General features: G+C 34.8%; 1 protein-coding gene across 5 annotated transcripts in view; it reads left to right on the top strand.

Moving 5' to 3' along the window:
* LOC126971924 (dystroglycan 1) overlaps positions 1-15,776 on the top strand; it is a 139,819-nt gene that overhangs the window by 72,213 nt on the left and 51,830 nt on the right. For all 5 annotated transcript variants that reach the window (XM_050818431.1, XM_050818434.1, XM_050818432.1 and 2 more), the window contains exon 2: positions 4,279-4,322. The gene's annotated coding sequence lies outside the window, so the exon portion shown is untranslated. The remainder of the gene's footprint in view (positions 1-4,278; positions 4,323-15,776) is intronic.

Below are 15,776 nucleotides of genomic sequence, written 5' to 3'. Positions count from 1 at the left end.
TACAAAAACAATACAAAGCCTCGTTGCAAATGTTGTAGCGAAAGCCATGTATCCTCAACTTTATCGGTCGGTGAGACTCCATGGTTAACGTTTTATTGACAAGTGGGTCATGACAGTTCCTGGTACAGGATAGGACATCGGATGTTACGTGCACGCTTCGCGGTAAAGTTAAATGGAACAAGCTCTCGCGGACGAATTAAATAAATATGTAGTTGGAAGTCGAGCGACTTTGAAGTGAGCAATCAGGATGTGTTGGAGCTTTAATGACTTACTTAAGTTAATAATAACGAAGTTACATTGAATAGCTTTTGATTAAGAAAGTAATATTAATGTGGTTTTTATTATTTTACTAGCTCACCCGACAGACGTTGTTCTTCTGTATATAATAAATTAAATAATGTTTTTATATGAATTTGTCAATAATATATCATAACATCAAAAATTACTTCGTAAAATATGCACCCTGCTGTCGTTATGAAATTGTTTGACAGCAGAACTGTCAAACCGTGCGTCGATAAATTCTCTCATAGAAATTATGTATGGACACATCAAAGGAAAAACAAATTTGTTGTTTTTATTTAATTTAGCAGCATTTTCCTATTTATTCGCCCTTTAAACCTTCTTTGGACTTCCACAAATAATTCAAGACCAAAATTAGCTAAATCGGTCCAGCCGTTCTCGAGTTTTAGCGAGACTAACGAACAGCAATTCATTTTTATATATATAGATTACTTATAAGTATGTTCCGTACGTATGTACTTAATTCTATGGATCTCAGTTTGTAGAATATACTATTTATTTTACATTTACTACTGAGAAGACTTTAAGTAGAAGACACCGCCTAACATAAATAAATATTTATGTGAATAATAATAATATAAATAATGATATGGACACACTTTTAAACAATTTATCTTGCCCCAAATTAGGCACCGCCTGTGCTATGGGTTGCAAGACAACGATATATTTAATACGAGATACTTACTTAAACATACATAAATACAAATAAACATCCATGAATCGGAAACAAACATTCATGTTTATCATATAAATGTTTGCATCTACCGGGATTCGCGTGGTCGCTAACCAGCCGCCTATATTATTATTATACAGAGTGAGAAAACTGTTATTGTGAGTTGTCCTTATTTTATTTATTACTTAGAGGAAAGGTTAAAATTTTATGATTTCATATTTTTGAAGTAAGAAATTCAAAATTAAACAGACAGCAAAACTAGCTGACCGGTCCAACTAACATCCAAGCATAAGCGCAAAAAATGATTTTCAATTTTTCTAAGCATAGGAGAGTTTAAAAAAATCGTCCAAATACGGACAAACTACTCGAAGAAGTAACTGTCTAGGGATTGGTCACTAGGCAGTCAATATTACTTATCAAAACAGTGAAAATACGAACAAAATAGCATTTATACATGGATTCACCGTGCGGGTACCGTCCATCGTGTGGCATGACGAGAAATTCCATATACAAATATTTAGAGCTTGTAATTTTAAGAAAACGTCATTTTTATATGGCCGTTACCAAAACATATATGTATTTTGTTTGAAAACAATTTCGACAACAAATATAGAAATCTAAATAAGAAGGTAATGGAAACTTTATAAGTGCTATTAATTCTTTGCAAGTTACTGTCACCAATATTTATATATATATATCATCATCATATTAGCCGCAAGACGTCCAGTGCTGGACAAAGTCTTCCCCCAATGATCTCCACGTGCGTCGCCCTCATGCAACGTATTCCGGAGACCTTGATCAGATCGTCGGTCCATCTTGTGGGGGGTCTACCAAGTCTTCCGGTGCGTGCTCGCCATTCGAGGACCTTACTGCCCCACCGGCCATCTGTCCGTCGAGCTATATGCCCTGCCCACTGTCACTTGAGATTCGGCATCATATAATTATATACCTACATTAAATTGCAACGCTCCGGATATTGGAATTGTAGCAATGGTGTGCAAAATGACGGCAATATGAAGAATAAATTAAGAAAGTGTGAATGATAAATTAAGATTGTATAGTGAAAATGACGAAAATTCGGCATTTCGCATAGATAGATGTATTGAATTATTAAGTTATTAAGTATATTCGTACCACCACATGATCGCTGGTGGTCTATAGGTCATCTGCGGGTATGTCACTTCTTTCTATATTTCTATGATAGCAACAAAAATATATGTAAGTATTCATGACTTAAAATAAATGACAAAAATGAGGTAAGACACAAAGGTTTATATCTCGTAGTGATTTAGAATTGAATAGATTCTAAAGATTAGATTCTCTAGATTCCAAATTACAATGGGGCCCATATATTGAAGGATTGGCGAACAGACTTAGTTCTGCAGCATACGCGGTTAAATAGATTAGACAATTAACTGACATAGATACGGCGCGACTAGTATACTTTAGTTATTTCCATAGTATTATGTCCTATGGTATGTTGCTATGGGGCAACGCTGCCGATATTAATACAATATTTGTGCTGCAGAAGAGGGCTATTCGCGCTATTTATAACCTAGGTCCTAGAGAATCATTGAGAGCAAAATTCAAAGAAATTTACATCTTGACTGTTGCTTCTCAATATATTCTTGATAATGTAATGTATGTTCATAGGCACATAAGTGAATTTGCCAGAAACTGTCATAACCATAATGTTAACACCAGGAACAGACATAAACTGATGATGCCTACTACTCGGCTAAGTCGAGTTAGTAAGTATTTTGAATATTGAATTTGAATCTTTAGAAATAGTGAAAACCAAATCAAAACCGAATGATTAAATTCGTAACCCATGTATGATAGAAAGTTTGGCTTATTCTATAACTTTTATCTTTTCTTTTCTTCTCACTTCGACGATCTTTAACAGCAAACCACAACTCGCCAACTTTAATATTATCACGACTGGTCGAACAACACTCGGCGCTGCGATAAAAGCCAATTTGTATCAAAAGGAATCGCGACTACAGTGGAAAATATGAAACTCATTCCTTTTCTACAATAAGAATATTATGTCGATCGATTTCGCTTTGCCGCAGTTGCGTTGTTCGTAGTAACAATAAAATTTCCTTTAACATGTTTCATAAAATTACTCCTTGTAGAATGAAATACTATTCCGTAGAGGTTTATAAATAACTTGGTTGAGCGGGCGTTCACATTAAATTTATAATTAAAATATAATATTATGTATATGTTATATATATTTTTATGTTAGGTATGCTTCATGGATAACCTATTCAATAAAATCTTAACAAAGTTAAAACTGAGTATTTTTTAAAAGAATACTTGCTGTGTGTTCAACAAGACATACCGAATCCAAAAAATAAATCCAAATTTTTATCTGTTTGTCTGTGCTTCGGTCCAAACGCAAAAAGTACTGAATGGCATTAATTCTGTATGAATTTTAACAAGAGGTCAGGACAACATATGTTATGATTATGACGGTTGATACAGACTTACAGCCGTTTCCAATATTCAGTCTATCTCTTACTTGAGATCGTAACTATCGTTGATTTTTGTGTCCCAATAATCTTATCGACGGTAACTCACCTTATCCGTACACGCTGTCTGTCAATGGGAGGACGTATAGCTTACCAGCGATAGAAGTTTGAATGGAAACTGCAATTCACGAGTCCAGAGGTGATAAGAATGACTTATCGGGTATATTGGGACAGCTTCAGATTATTGACCGTTTACTGTCTTACGGCTATTCCCATTATACTATCTACAGATAGAGATAAATTACTACCTTCTACTGTCAGTTATTGGCTGTCAGTAATCTGAAGTTGTCCCAATATACCCGATAAGTCATTCTTATGTCGTTTAAGTATTACGTCGCCGTATGTCTTTTATCTATGTCTGTTATCTTTGTCACTACAGAATAACATGAGAGGTAGAAGTAATTTTAAACTTGCAGTAACTTAACATTGCGTTTATTAATAAGACTGATCGACGAGGATAACATTGCGGGCAACAGCTATGAATTAAAATAAAACAAACATTCTATTGTTAAATAGTACTTTCCGAAAATATATTGAGTTATAGATAAATTCCTAGTTACAGCTCCCCAATGTTCAAAGTTAAAATAAATTAAATCACTTAAATAATTGTAGTAAATTTATTAAATCTGCGAGCAAATATAACAGGCACGATCTGTTAAAAATGGCTTAACAATGTTACTTAGTTACCCGAATAGTCGTTAAACAATAGTTAGAGGATTGTAATCCCACGTCGCGATAATTAATCTAATTTTGTTTTCCGTATTACAGGTTAATAGTTCCTGTTGCGCCACCGAGACTTCAAACACAAACAGGTAAATTTCACCATTACTATTCCACATTAGAGATTGATTAAGGAATTATTTTCTTTGATTAACGCGAGTGTTACACATTTATTTAAATAAAATACTTTTTAAATATTCAAAATGCGTTTAAATTGTAGCTGTATAGACAGGAGTTAAGATAGAAGTTTGTCATAGTTGTTATTGTGAAGTTGGGTGACCGATGGATTTTGGATTTTGACTTACATTGTCCTTTTCTTTTTTGGTATGTGTAGTTTTTAGTTTATGTTCGAAATTATTGGATCCCAGGTCTTAGATAATGTTAGCCCGTCATGTCTACTAAAATCTTTTTTTTCTGCTGCAATCGCTTCGCGTAGTCTTGGGATATATTGCTGACTTAAGCTGAGATCATTATGTACTTAGACTTTGCTCAGACTTTACTTACGAAAAACTTTGCCAAGTGTGATAGAACGCGAACTTGACTTTAGCATTGGGTTGTCTTAGCATACGGTCAGCATTATTTCAGCTGTTAAATGACTATAAAACGTAATTAAAGATATGTAAAGTTTGAGCAAACTCAAAGTACGCTCTAGGTATATCTGTCAGATATAAAGAACTGCAATTTTTTTAAGTCAGCTTGAAATGTTGCGTTTGGTTTTATCAATGTTAGACAATGTAAGGAATAATCTTATGTGAGTTGCATGCGGACAATTAGTTCGGTATGATACTGGAAGCAAGGAAGACTTCATATGTGGTGGTTCGATATTAGAAATGGGCTGTATATTGTTTGTGTGATGTACGGCACTACAGGAACCAACGTGGTTTCAAAAATCGAGGGGCGTCTGAGTACGTCTCAGACAGCACCTTCTCGTACGGCGGATGTGGAAGAGAAGTTGTCAATCGCCCACACACACGTCACGTGAATGTCACACCTAGCGCCACTAATTTGCCAGGCTTTGCTTAGCGAAACTATCTAAGAAAAAAGCGATTCACTCGATTGTATGAAACGTGTAGTCATTGACAGATTGACAGATGACGGCTATAATCTTGTAAAAAAAAGAGATCCACTACATTTTACGTAACTGTTCGCTTTCAAACTTAGCCGGATTATAATTCGTGGCCAATCGCGAAACTGTAATTACTACTATTTCAAACTTATGTCAATTGACTGCACGTTTCATACTAAACTAAATTTCAATTTTTACTTAGGCAGTCCCGCATCTTATACGAAGTATTTACATCCTTTTTGCTAATTTGCTACCGGTTTCATCTTAGGGTTGAGATACAGTAGCGATAGATGGCACCTTAGCATGTCGGATCTTCACAGTTGAAATTAACAGGCGCCTTATAAAACAATATACAATGCAAAGACCGAACAGTGGTGTGGTACATAGGTACTCCCTTAGACGTGATGAATTCAAATTCAAATATTTTTATTCAAAATAGGATGTGACATCTCTTATTGAAAGTCAAAAACTACAACCCATTTCAAAACGAATGCCTCCAGACCTGAGAAGAACGGGCGCAACAAACTCAGCGGGTGAAATTATTTAATAGCCTGAGGGCGGTCGCTCCACTCCCAATCTGTGGTATCATTAAGAAAGTCATTTATGTTATAGTAACATTTACAACACATACGCTTTTTAACAATTCTTTTGAATAACGTAATACTTTTGTTTTGAACATTTTCTGGGATGTTGTTGTAAAAGCATATACATCGTCCCACACACATCATAACTTTATGCCTGTTTCTGGTGTTAACATTATGGTTATGACAGTTTCTAGCAAATTCACTTATATGCCTACATACATTAACATTATCAAGAATATATTGAGAAGCAACATTGAAGATGTTAATTTCTTTGAATTTTGCTCTCAATGATTCTTGATATAAGACCGTAGTAAATAAAAATAATGATGAAGAATGAAAGAGAAGCAGTGATATAAAGGTTCAGTGATTATTCGTCTAGAGTCTAGACGGTAGACGGTAGACAGGGTAAACGTCTATCGTAAATCACTAGTTACGTTCTATCTCGTGTAGTCGTGAATGAGCCGCGAAATAACTGATGTGTTTTAATGAGATCGCTATGCAAATTATGACAAGTTGTTTAACTGTGCTTTTTTATATTATATACTAGCTGATACCCGCGACTTCGTCCGCGTTAACACATGAATAAACACGTAGTACTTATAAAAATCTTTATCTTTTATTTCATTTCATCTATATTTCTTAAAATTTTATTAACTTTATATTAAATGAAGATATCGCCATATTTTATCAATTTGTATAAAAATAATATAATAGATAGTTAACAACTGTAAGTAATCTACCAACTATAATTAGCTAAAATTAAGTTTCTTTTTTACCTCCTGAGAGAAGGAAAGATATAAAAATTCTAATTAGTTATTCATTTTAAACTATTCTTTCAATTTGATTTCTGAACGACGGTGGGTACATCAAAGGAATAATGAAATTGTTGTTTTTATTTAATTCAGAGCATTTTCATATTTATTCACCTTTTAAACCTTCTCTGGGCTTCCACAAATAATTCAAGACCAAAATTAGCCAAATCGGTCCAGCCGTTCCCGAGTTTTAGCGAGACTAACGAACAGCAATTCCTTTATGTATATACATATAGACTTTTCAAGACTCTTAAGGGAATCATCATTCATAGGGTGTTATCCGATGAGCTAGAACTATGAAATTTGTCAAATAATACCGTCCTATACAAGCAGCTTTATATTAATCAAGCAAGTATACTTAGTCTGGCCATAGATACTGTTACAATTAAAAACAAATATGTCATTGTTCATAGAGTTTTCTAATTTTTGTATTGTACAATATTTTGCGTAATTCAAGTCTAGTGGGGTGATAAATAGAATCGAATCGCTGTGATTGCATTACACAAAGTAGGTATGGAGCCAAATGCAATTTTAAAAACTCTCTACGCTTGGTTTTAAATTAATATATTAAACTGTTAAAGTAAGAAATGTTATTTGAAATACATTTTTTTTCTTTGTTTCAGTATTAATGGCAAGACTAGCTATATTTCTAATTACATTGCATTTACGCAAGGAACGTTCCAAATATTGAATTGAGCTGACGTTAAATTTAGTGTGTCATATGGGATACCCCATATTCAGGCTTCAGGCTTAATAATTTTTATGATGTGTTTTCAATTTAATTTTCCCTTTTTTAACCGACTTCAAAAAGGAGGAGGTTCTCAATTCGTCGGTATGTTTTTTTTTATAAGTATAGATAGGTACCTAATTTTATGTACGTAACCCTCGGTGCATACATAAATACAAAATTTTCTTTTCATTATATTAATTTAGAAATGTTAATGTGCCTTTTCTCAACTTTTTAGTTTAACTTCTTCATCATTTATTTATACTTAAACTAGCTGACCCGGCAAACGTTGTTTTGCCATATAAAGTATAATTCACGCGATAGTTTTATAAGTAATAAAATATTGCCTATATTAAAGCCTGTACATCATTTTGTTCTATTGTTAATAGTTTTTGCAGCGCACGCAAAAATAGGTTTTCGATTTTACACCTTGTGTTACAAAATAGCAATTTTATTACGGATCCCTAATTTTGAAAAAAAAAAACATAGACTATAGCCTTCCTCAATAAATGGACTACCCAACACTGAAAGAATCATTCAAATCGGACCAGTAATACCAGAGATTAGCGCGTTCAAACAAACAAACACTGCAGCTTTATAATATTAGTATAGATTTTATGTAAACTAATGAATTCCTATATTTTAATTTTTAACCATCTTGCTTGTGGTTCGAAATGTACACAGCAAGAAATCGTCATGCTTTTTATGGAGTTCTGTTAAATAATTACTTAATCGTGAAGTTTTTAAGTTGAAATGGCAAAGTTACGTCGTCCAGACGTTGCACGAAGAAAAAGTATAACGTAAAATTCTCCTTGAAGGGTGAATAAACTACAAAATAGTAGTTGACGTCCATTAATTAGATTTCTGTGGAAAGACAAGGCGTACTGCTCTACGTTGCTTTAAAATTGCAAATTATACCTTGGAACATAAATATGGAAAAATCGCTATCGCGTGAATTATACTTTATATGGCAAAACAACGTTTGCCGGGTCAGCTAGTATTCTAAATAAAGTTCGTTGTCATAATTAGAAAGTGGTATTCATCAAATGATATTTTGTTATATTATTATCAGGACTACAACTGTAACCTAAATATTTTGATCGTTGAACAGCAGTAGGTGATAAATAGCAGGCCATAAACAAGGGCAAGCCGTACGTCCCCTCCGCCATCTAAATATATTACGCCAACACATAACCATAAATGCAAGCCGCAGACTGGTGTGGGACAAATAAATCCCAATTCGCCGAATACATCTGCAATAAAGGGACTGGCGCGGTATAAATCACGACACACCCATAGCCCATACACAAACGATAACGTTTTGCTGAGCGCTGCATCTGAACTACTTTTAATTCAGAATATTTAACACATATTTCCTACTAAGCTAGAGGTCCCGGGTTCGAATCCCGGTAGGTGCAAGCATTTATATGATGAATATGGATGTTTGTTTCCGAGTAATGGATGTTTAAATGTATTTACGTATGTTTATATGAATTTATGTATGTTTAAGTAAGTATATTGTATTAAATATATCATTGTCTTGTAACCCATAACACAGGCTATATATGATTAACTTGGGGCAAGATAATTTGTGTAAAAAGTGTGTCAATATTATATATTATATTATATTATATTTATTGTATATTTTTATATATTTAAATTAATAAAACTTTGAATCTCGGAAGGTGCAAACATTTAGGTGTAGAAATAGAAATATATTTATTTACCATAGGGAGTATAACATAATATATTCAATAGCACTAGGTAAATGTCATGAAGTTATCGGCCGTTTTCAATAACCTATCTATCCTTAGTTTAACTTAAGTACTAGACGTAGACAAATCTATCCTTCAACGCTTACTTACATTTCAATAACCTATTGACAGATAGCATTGGACTATAACTATATTGGACATAACTGAGGATAGATAAGATCTTGTCATTAAACGGGATAGCAATGTATCCTTAAGTTAAACTGAGGGTAGATAGGTTTTTAAAAACGACCATATATCAGAACGTAAAGGAGCTATGACATGGGGAGAAGAACTGATAAGAAACTCTCAGTCTATTTTTTAAATCATAGCAACTTAACCTCTTTTATATAATATTATACAATTTGAGGTGGCCTGCCCAGAACTAAACATGAACCATCCATCATTATCCTCTATATAATCTACTATATTATAGTAAGCCTTCTTTGTCAAAGAAGCTTTAATATATTTCTACAATTTGTGCTCAGTGAGTCCTAGAATAATGTCTGGTATTTTATTGTAAAATTGAATCCCAAGACTTATGAAGGAGCCCTTAACTCTAACTAACTTTTTAAACAAAATATAGTTTCGCACCTCGGACTAGCTGAACCTATTAAGGACTAGATATTTTGTGTGGAAGTACTTCAATCATTAATATAAAACAGTGTAGTCCGATTCAAATTGGCTCGCCAGCTTCGTTCCTATGTTTATTTTTTTGTTGACAAAATTTTTACTGTGACAAATAGGTTTAATATAAAGTCGGTTATCTTTAAGCCTTTTCAGTGTTGAGAGTATCGTTATGATATGCAGTATATAAGGCCGTGTCAACATTTCACGAATTCGGCGGAAAAAAGCTATGGAGCGATAAAGTAAGAGTATGTATGGCAATGGACGGAAAACTTTGTATGCCGAGTTGTACTGAAAAATTAAAAAAAAATTATAGATAAGATATATTTATTTGTCGAAGTTCTTACTCTCGGTATCAATACATTTCTGCCATCGTGAGATATATCGTGAGCTATAAATGACCTTTATAGCTCATCAAAGGTCATTTATAGCTTTGTGGTAGAACTCTAGACACGAAGGCATTTTCGTATGTTTCTTCAGAAGAAAATTTTTACCATGTCAAAATTGCGGTTAAAAATGGCAGTTGGTTAGTGGCAAGTCTAATGTAGATATACCCCAATATCCCGTACCACAATTCTGAATAAAAATATGTAAGAAAAAAGCAAAATGCGTAAGTGCCATTTAACAATGTAAAAATAAATAATATTTATCAATTAATTGAAATTAAATTTTTTGCACAAACATACTTTGGATTTTTTTAAATCGATTCTGCTATCTACTGATATTAAATATAAATACATTATAATTTGGCTGGTGCTGTGATGTTGTTGAAGCCCCCGAAGTTGGCAAGCGAGTGAGCTTCTCCCTACATTGATAATATTATTTATGACAAAGATAACTTCACTTTTCAAAGTATATTTTATCTGAAATAAGGTTTCTCGTCTCCCTGCTCTCGCTGAGAGAAATTTGCAGCGCAGTGTTGGCACATATATTTTTTTATTATTTCATGTATTTATAGTATTTTATACAAATTATGCGGGACTTGAACTCGCGACCTCTCGGGTTCCGTCCGAGCGCTCTTTCCAACTGCAAGTATTGAAGTTGAGCAAGTTATCAATTGTAAAGTGTGAGGTGTTCGAGTCCCGCATTCATCATCCCATCATGTATACAAATTTATTTGTATAATTAATCCCAGAAGTGAGGGATTTCACTTTAAAAATAACAAATAGTATAGTTTTTTAATTGATAACACGCTGCGATTCAGCCAAGAATAATATTATTTTTATATAGCTTTAAATTAAATAGTTACAGGCGGTCGTTTGAACTTTGAAGTGATTGTATCGCCTAACTGAGCACCATAATCGGCCTACTCTTCCAGATACCCACGGAATTGCTAGCCGCTCGATATATCAACGAAAAGAGCTGAGTTTTTACTCAGCTCTTTAAGTCGGAGCTGCAGTTGTTCTTATCGCACTAAACAGAAGTATTGATTTAGAATTCGTAAATCTTAAAAAGGCCTCGGCCAATGTTATATCTTCAGCTTAGACGTTATATTATAGAGGTTGATTTTGAGATAGAGCTAATTATTTATCGTTCTCTTCCTCTCCAGCTCAACCAATTCCATTTCGTCGCTGCGGTTTTCTTAACATCTTCCTTCCATTTCATCTATCGTTAAAAGCGCTAATCCAGGTTGTAAATTATCTCTATGCCAAATTTTGATAAGAATACGCTCTGACAATTTTGGGTGATGCAGATTTACTAGTAGGAGGCTCCTTTGCACAGGAAGCCGGCTAGGTTATGGGGACCACAACGGCGCCTATTTCTGCCGTGAAGCAGTTATGTGTAAACATTACTGTGTTTCGCTTTCAAGGGCGCCGTAGCTAGTGAAATTACTGGGCAAATCAGACTTAACATCTTATGTCTCAAGGTGACGAGAGCAATTGTAGTGCCGCTCAGAATTTTTGGGTTTTTCTAGAATCCTGAGCAGCACTGCATTGTAATGGGTAGGGCTTATCAATTACCATCAGCGGAACGGTCGCGTAGTAGCACTCCAGTACAGAGTTTTCAGAAATGTCGCCAAATGACAGCCTTATTTTCATAAAAAAAAGTAAACTTTCAAACATGTTTACTGTTTTTATAATAATGGTGTTATTTATTAAGTATGATAAATTTGTATTAATATGCATAAGCACAACAGTTTTATGTTAATGAGATTGTAAACGGAAACCATTCTCAGGAAGCTATGCGTAACTATTTAAATAAAGCCATCGCTTCAAAGGGTCGCTTAGCGCGCGGCTGTCGAATGTCTACCTTAATTAATTCGCCCTAATCAAATTATCGTTTAATTGATTGTTAACCTGAAATGGCTTAATTTAGCTTAAGATGTCAAAATTGTTCAATCAATACTAATGGGGAGATGTGCAGAAATTCTTAAGGGTTATGTACGTAAGGGGATATGTTATGATAGTATTAGTACATTGTACCTTGGTGAAGGTGAGGACTTCTGGGATAACTTCGAGACTAAAGTAGGCAGGCATACAATTCACAGACCTGTGAATTCTTTTATAATTAAGGGCTATCACATAGTTTGAATATAAACTGGCTAGTAACGTAGTCGAAATTTTTAATAGCCAATTCAAAAAACAAATGAAGAACACTTTTGAATTGGATTTTTCGTAAATCTTTTATGCCCGCATATTTGTACAACAGTAAGGAGACACGTGCCGGGAAGATATTATAGTATAAACTGTACTTCAATACGATTAAAAAAATATATTTGACGTCATTGACACCTGGAAAACATAGGATAGGAGTACAAATGTGGGTACTTGTAGATTCTCTATCCTGGATTGGTAGGTCTTTCAGAAATATTGTCATATTTTGATGGTAAATTTTGGGGATGGGCTCCGGTTCTCGACACAGCTGGTACACAACTTTTACTTTTTTTGATAGATTAAAAAGAGCGTAAAAAAAGAATGCTGGGAGAGTTTCTTGCGCCGCTTCTTCTCTCTCAGAGCGCCATTTGTTTCCGAAGCGGTAGTAGTATCTAGTATATTAGAAATGACATCAAAAAGAATTCTAAAGGAATCAATTTTAAGAAAATAAATGCCTTTTATTGCCTTTTTGGTTGTCATCAACGGGCATTAGGCCGATTACTGCAAATAAAATTAATTTTGTACTTCAAGCTTGTGCAGATATAGAGCCATGAGAAATGCTCGGACAATTTCATCTTAACATTGACATGCTTGGAGAAATGTATGCGATAGTGAAGTACTTAAGTTATGTTAAAGCGGGTGCATGTAGATGTTATTTGATAGACGCGAATCCCTTCGAGTAGTCGTGTAGACTAAGGTTTTACCAGTGGCTTCTTTGCACAGTAATATGCAGCCATTATTGTTTCAAATTCAAATTCAAATATTTTTATTCAAAATAGGATTTAAAATCACTTATTGAACGTCAAAATCTACCACCCATTCAAAAGAGACTGCCTCAGACCTGAGAAGAATGGGCGCAAGAAACTCAGCGGGCTTTTTTCTTTTAATATAAAATATGGATTACAATGTTATATCGTACAATAAACATTTATAATTAAAGAGTCAGAGGGTGTTCGCTTTATTCCCAGTCCGTGGTGTCATTAAGAAAATCGTTTATGCTATAATAACCTTTCCCACACAAACGTTTTTTAACAATTCTTTTAAATTTCGTAACACATTTGTTTTGTACATTTTCTGGGATCATATTGTAGAAGCATATACATCGCCCAACAAAAGACTTACTAACTCGATCCAACCGAGTAGTAGGCACAACAAGTTTATGTTTGTTCCTGTGTTTATGTTTGAAGGGTGCCGTGGCTAGTGAAACTACTGGGCTACTATACTATAGTAGATTATATGGGGGATAATGATGCATGGGTGTTGTCTGGCCCTGCGCAGGCCACCTAAAATTTTATAATATTATATAAAGTAGGCTTTGTTGTCACATATATAATTTAAACAATGGACTGGGAGTTTCTTATCAGTTCTTCTCCCCATATCATAGCCCCTTTACGAACTGATGTAGCTTCATGACTTTTACTAAGTGTTGCTGCATTATGTTATGTTATTGTCACTCCAAGGTAAATAAATATATTTCTATTTCTAATGTCTTCAAATGACGCGTGCAAAAATTGCGATATCATCGTTCAATCAGAATTTTGGGGGTTGCTCGAATGTATGCATTGCATTACAATGGGCAGGGCGTATCACTTACTATCAGTCACTTGTTCTAAAAAAACAAGTCATTATAGTTGCTAGTACTTTACTGACGCATGGATTGTTCATTAATTGCTTAGCTTTTGTTATTTAAATTTATCTCCAATTTTACCAGGACACTATAACTCATCGGTGCGCTGATAGACGCACCACAATAACTCATTGCAAACGCTTATCGATACCTAGAAGAATGAATAATAGTGTCAGCAAACCTTGTAAAGCATTAAAACTTAAGTCACGTCTAGAACTCTTGTTTGTCGTTATACAATATTCGATAATATCTCAAACACAACATAAAGCTCACGGTGACCATCTAAATGTATTTGATGCAGAAAAAACTGACCGCGTTCGATTTTTTGTCACTTTATCGTCAGGTAGTTCGATATCCAAGTCTATTCTGGTCGTGTCATAAATAAGGCTCTGTTACAAATTTTACAAGGCGACGTTACTGTGCTATAACATTTTACGATATGCGCATAAATTTATGTAAATTTCATAATATCTTGTTTCATAATTTCCAAAGCTGAAGCATAAGGTACCGGTATCAAGTGAAAAATTACCATAGTAAAATATGTTTAGTTCTAATAAATTTTCTCAGCGGCGGCATGACCTTAGCAGATTATAGTAAAACTAGGCCTCCCGGAATCTATAGTGCGTGTAATAATAGTGTAACGACTTGGCAGCAGTGTGGGCTTGACTCGTCATATCACCTGGTTTCGGTTGCCAATAATGTTTAATCGGTGGTGATAAAATGTAGAAATAGATTGGACGTGGTTTTCGCAGAAACGTCGAATATATGTTTGAAATTAATCCTCGTTAATACTCCATTCTTATCCGGTTATTCCATAACAATATATCTACGAAGCCTATTTTATAATAAGAAGTTTGTAATATTCAAATAACAGCTTTTAACAGTGCATTTGATTGCGTGCAATGTAGAGCTTATGAGAAAGCTCATAATTGCTCATAGGGCAATGGAGAGGCCTGCGCTCGGAGTTTCCCTGTAAGATGGAATGATCCCTCCATCAGGTATGAGGAGATCCGTAGGAGAATCAAAGTTACCGACATAGCCCAAATAGTTCGACGGACAGATGGCCGTTGGGACAGTTAAAGTCCTCTAATGGCGACCACGTACCGGAAGACGCAGTGTTGGTAGGCCCCCTACAAGATGGACCGTCTGGTCAAGGTCGCCGGAAAACGTTAGATGAGGGCAGCATAGCACCGATCGTCGTGGAAATCTTTGGGGAGGCCTTGGTCCACCAGTGGACGTCTTCCGACTGATGATGAGAGCTGCTCGAAATATTAGGAGCCGGCAACTTCTTTGTGTCTTTAAGCACCTTTATTACGCGGAGAGTTCCAATGCGGTATTCCTTTCTTCTTATCTCCAACATCTCACCACACGCGACTCACTCGTTGCATCACACTTCTGTATTATCATCGTCAGCATCTGGATGTCTTCTGTCCACGTGCGTCAGTACGACACATGTTCCATTAAAAATGCCCTCACCAATCTAAAGAGTCAGCAATGCTCCTGTGATTCACTTTATCTATAACATCACGTGATCTTATGCTCGTTTGTTTGTTCTAAGCCTCTAAAGGCATTTTAATGGGGTACCGAGCAAAGGCAGGACGAAAACAGACATGGGGAAACGTGGCTTAGCTTAAAGTGGCGCGAATTTAGATATTTCCTTCTAAATATTTAAAACACATAAGTACATATTTTGTAAATGTTACTTAGTTAAAAAATGATCTGATGAAGTATTTGCACCGTACGAAAGAGTATACTTTT

The sequence above is a fragment of the Leptidea sinapis genome, chromosome 25 (assembly GCF_905404315.1).
Source record: "Leptidea sinapis chromosome 25, ilLepSina1.1, whole genome shotgun sequence".
Taxonomy (NCBI): Eukaryota; Metazoa; Arthropoda; class Insecta; order Lepidoptera; family Pieridae; genus Leptidea; species Leptidea sinapis.
This window is presented reverse-complemented; position numbering and strand designations above follow the sequence as displayed.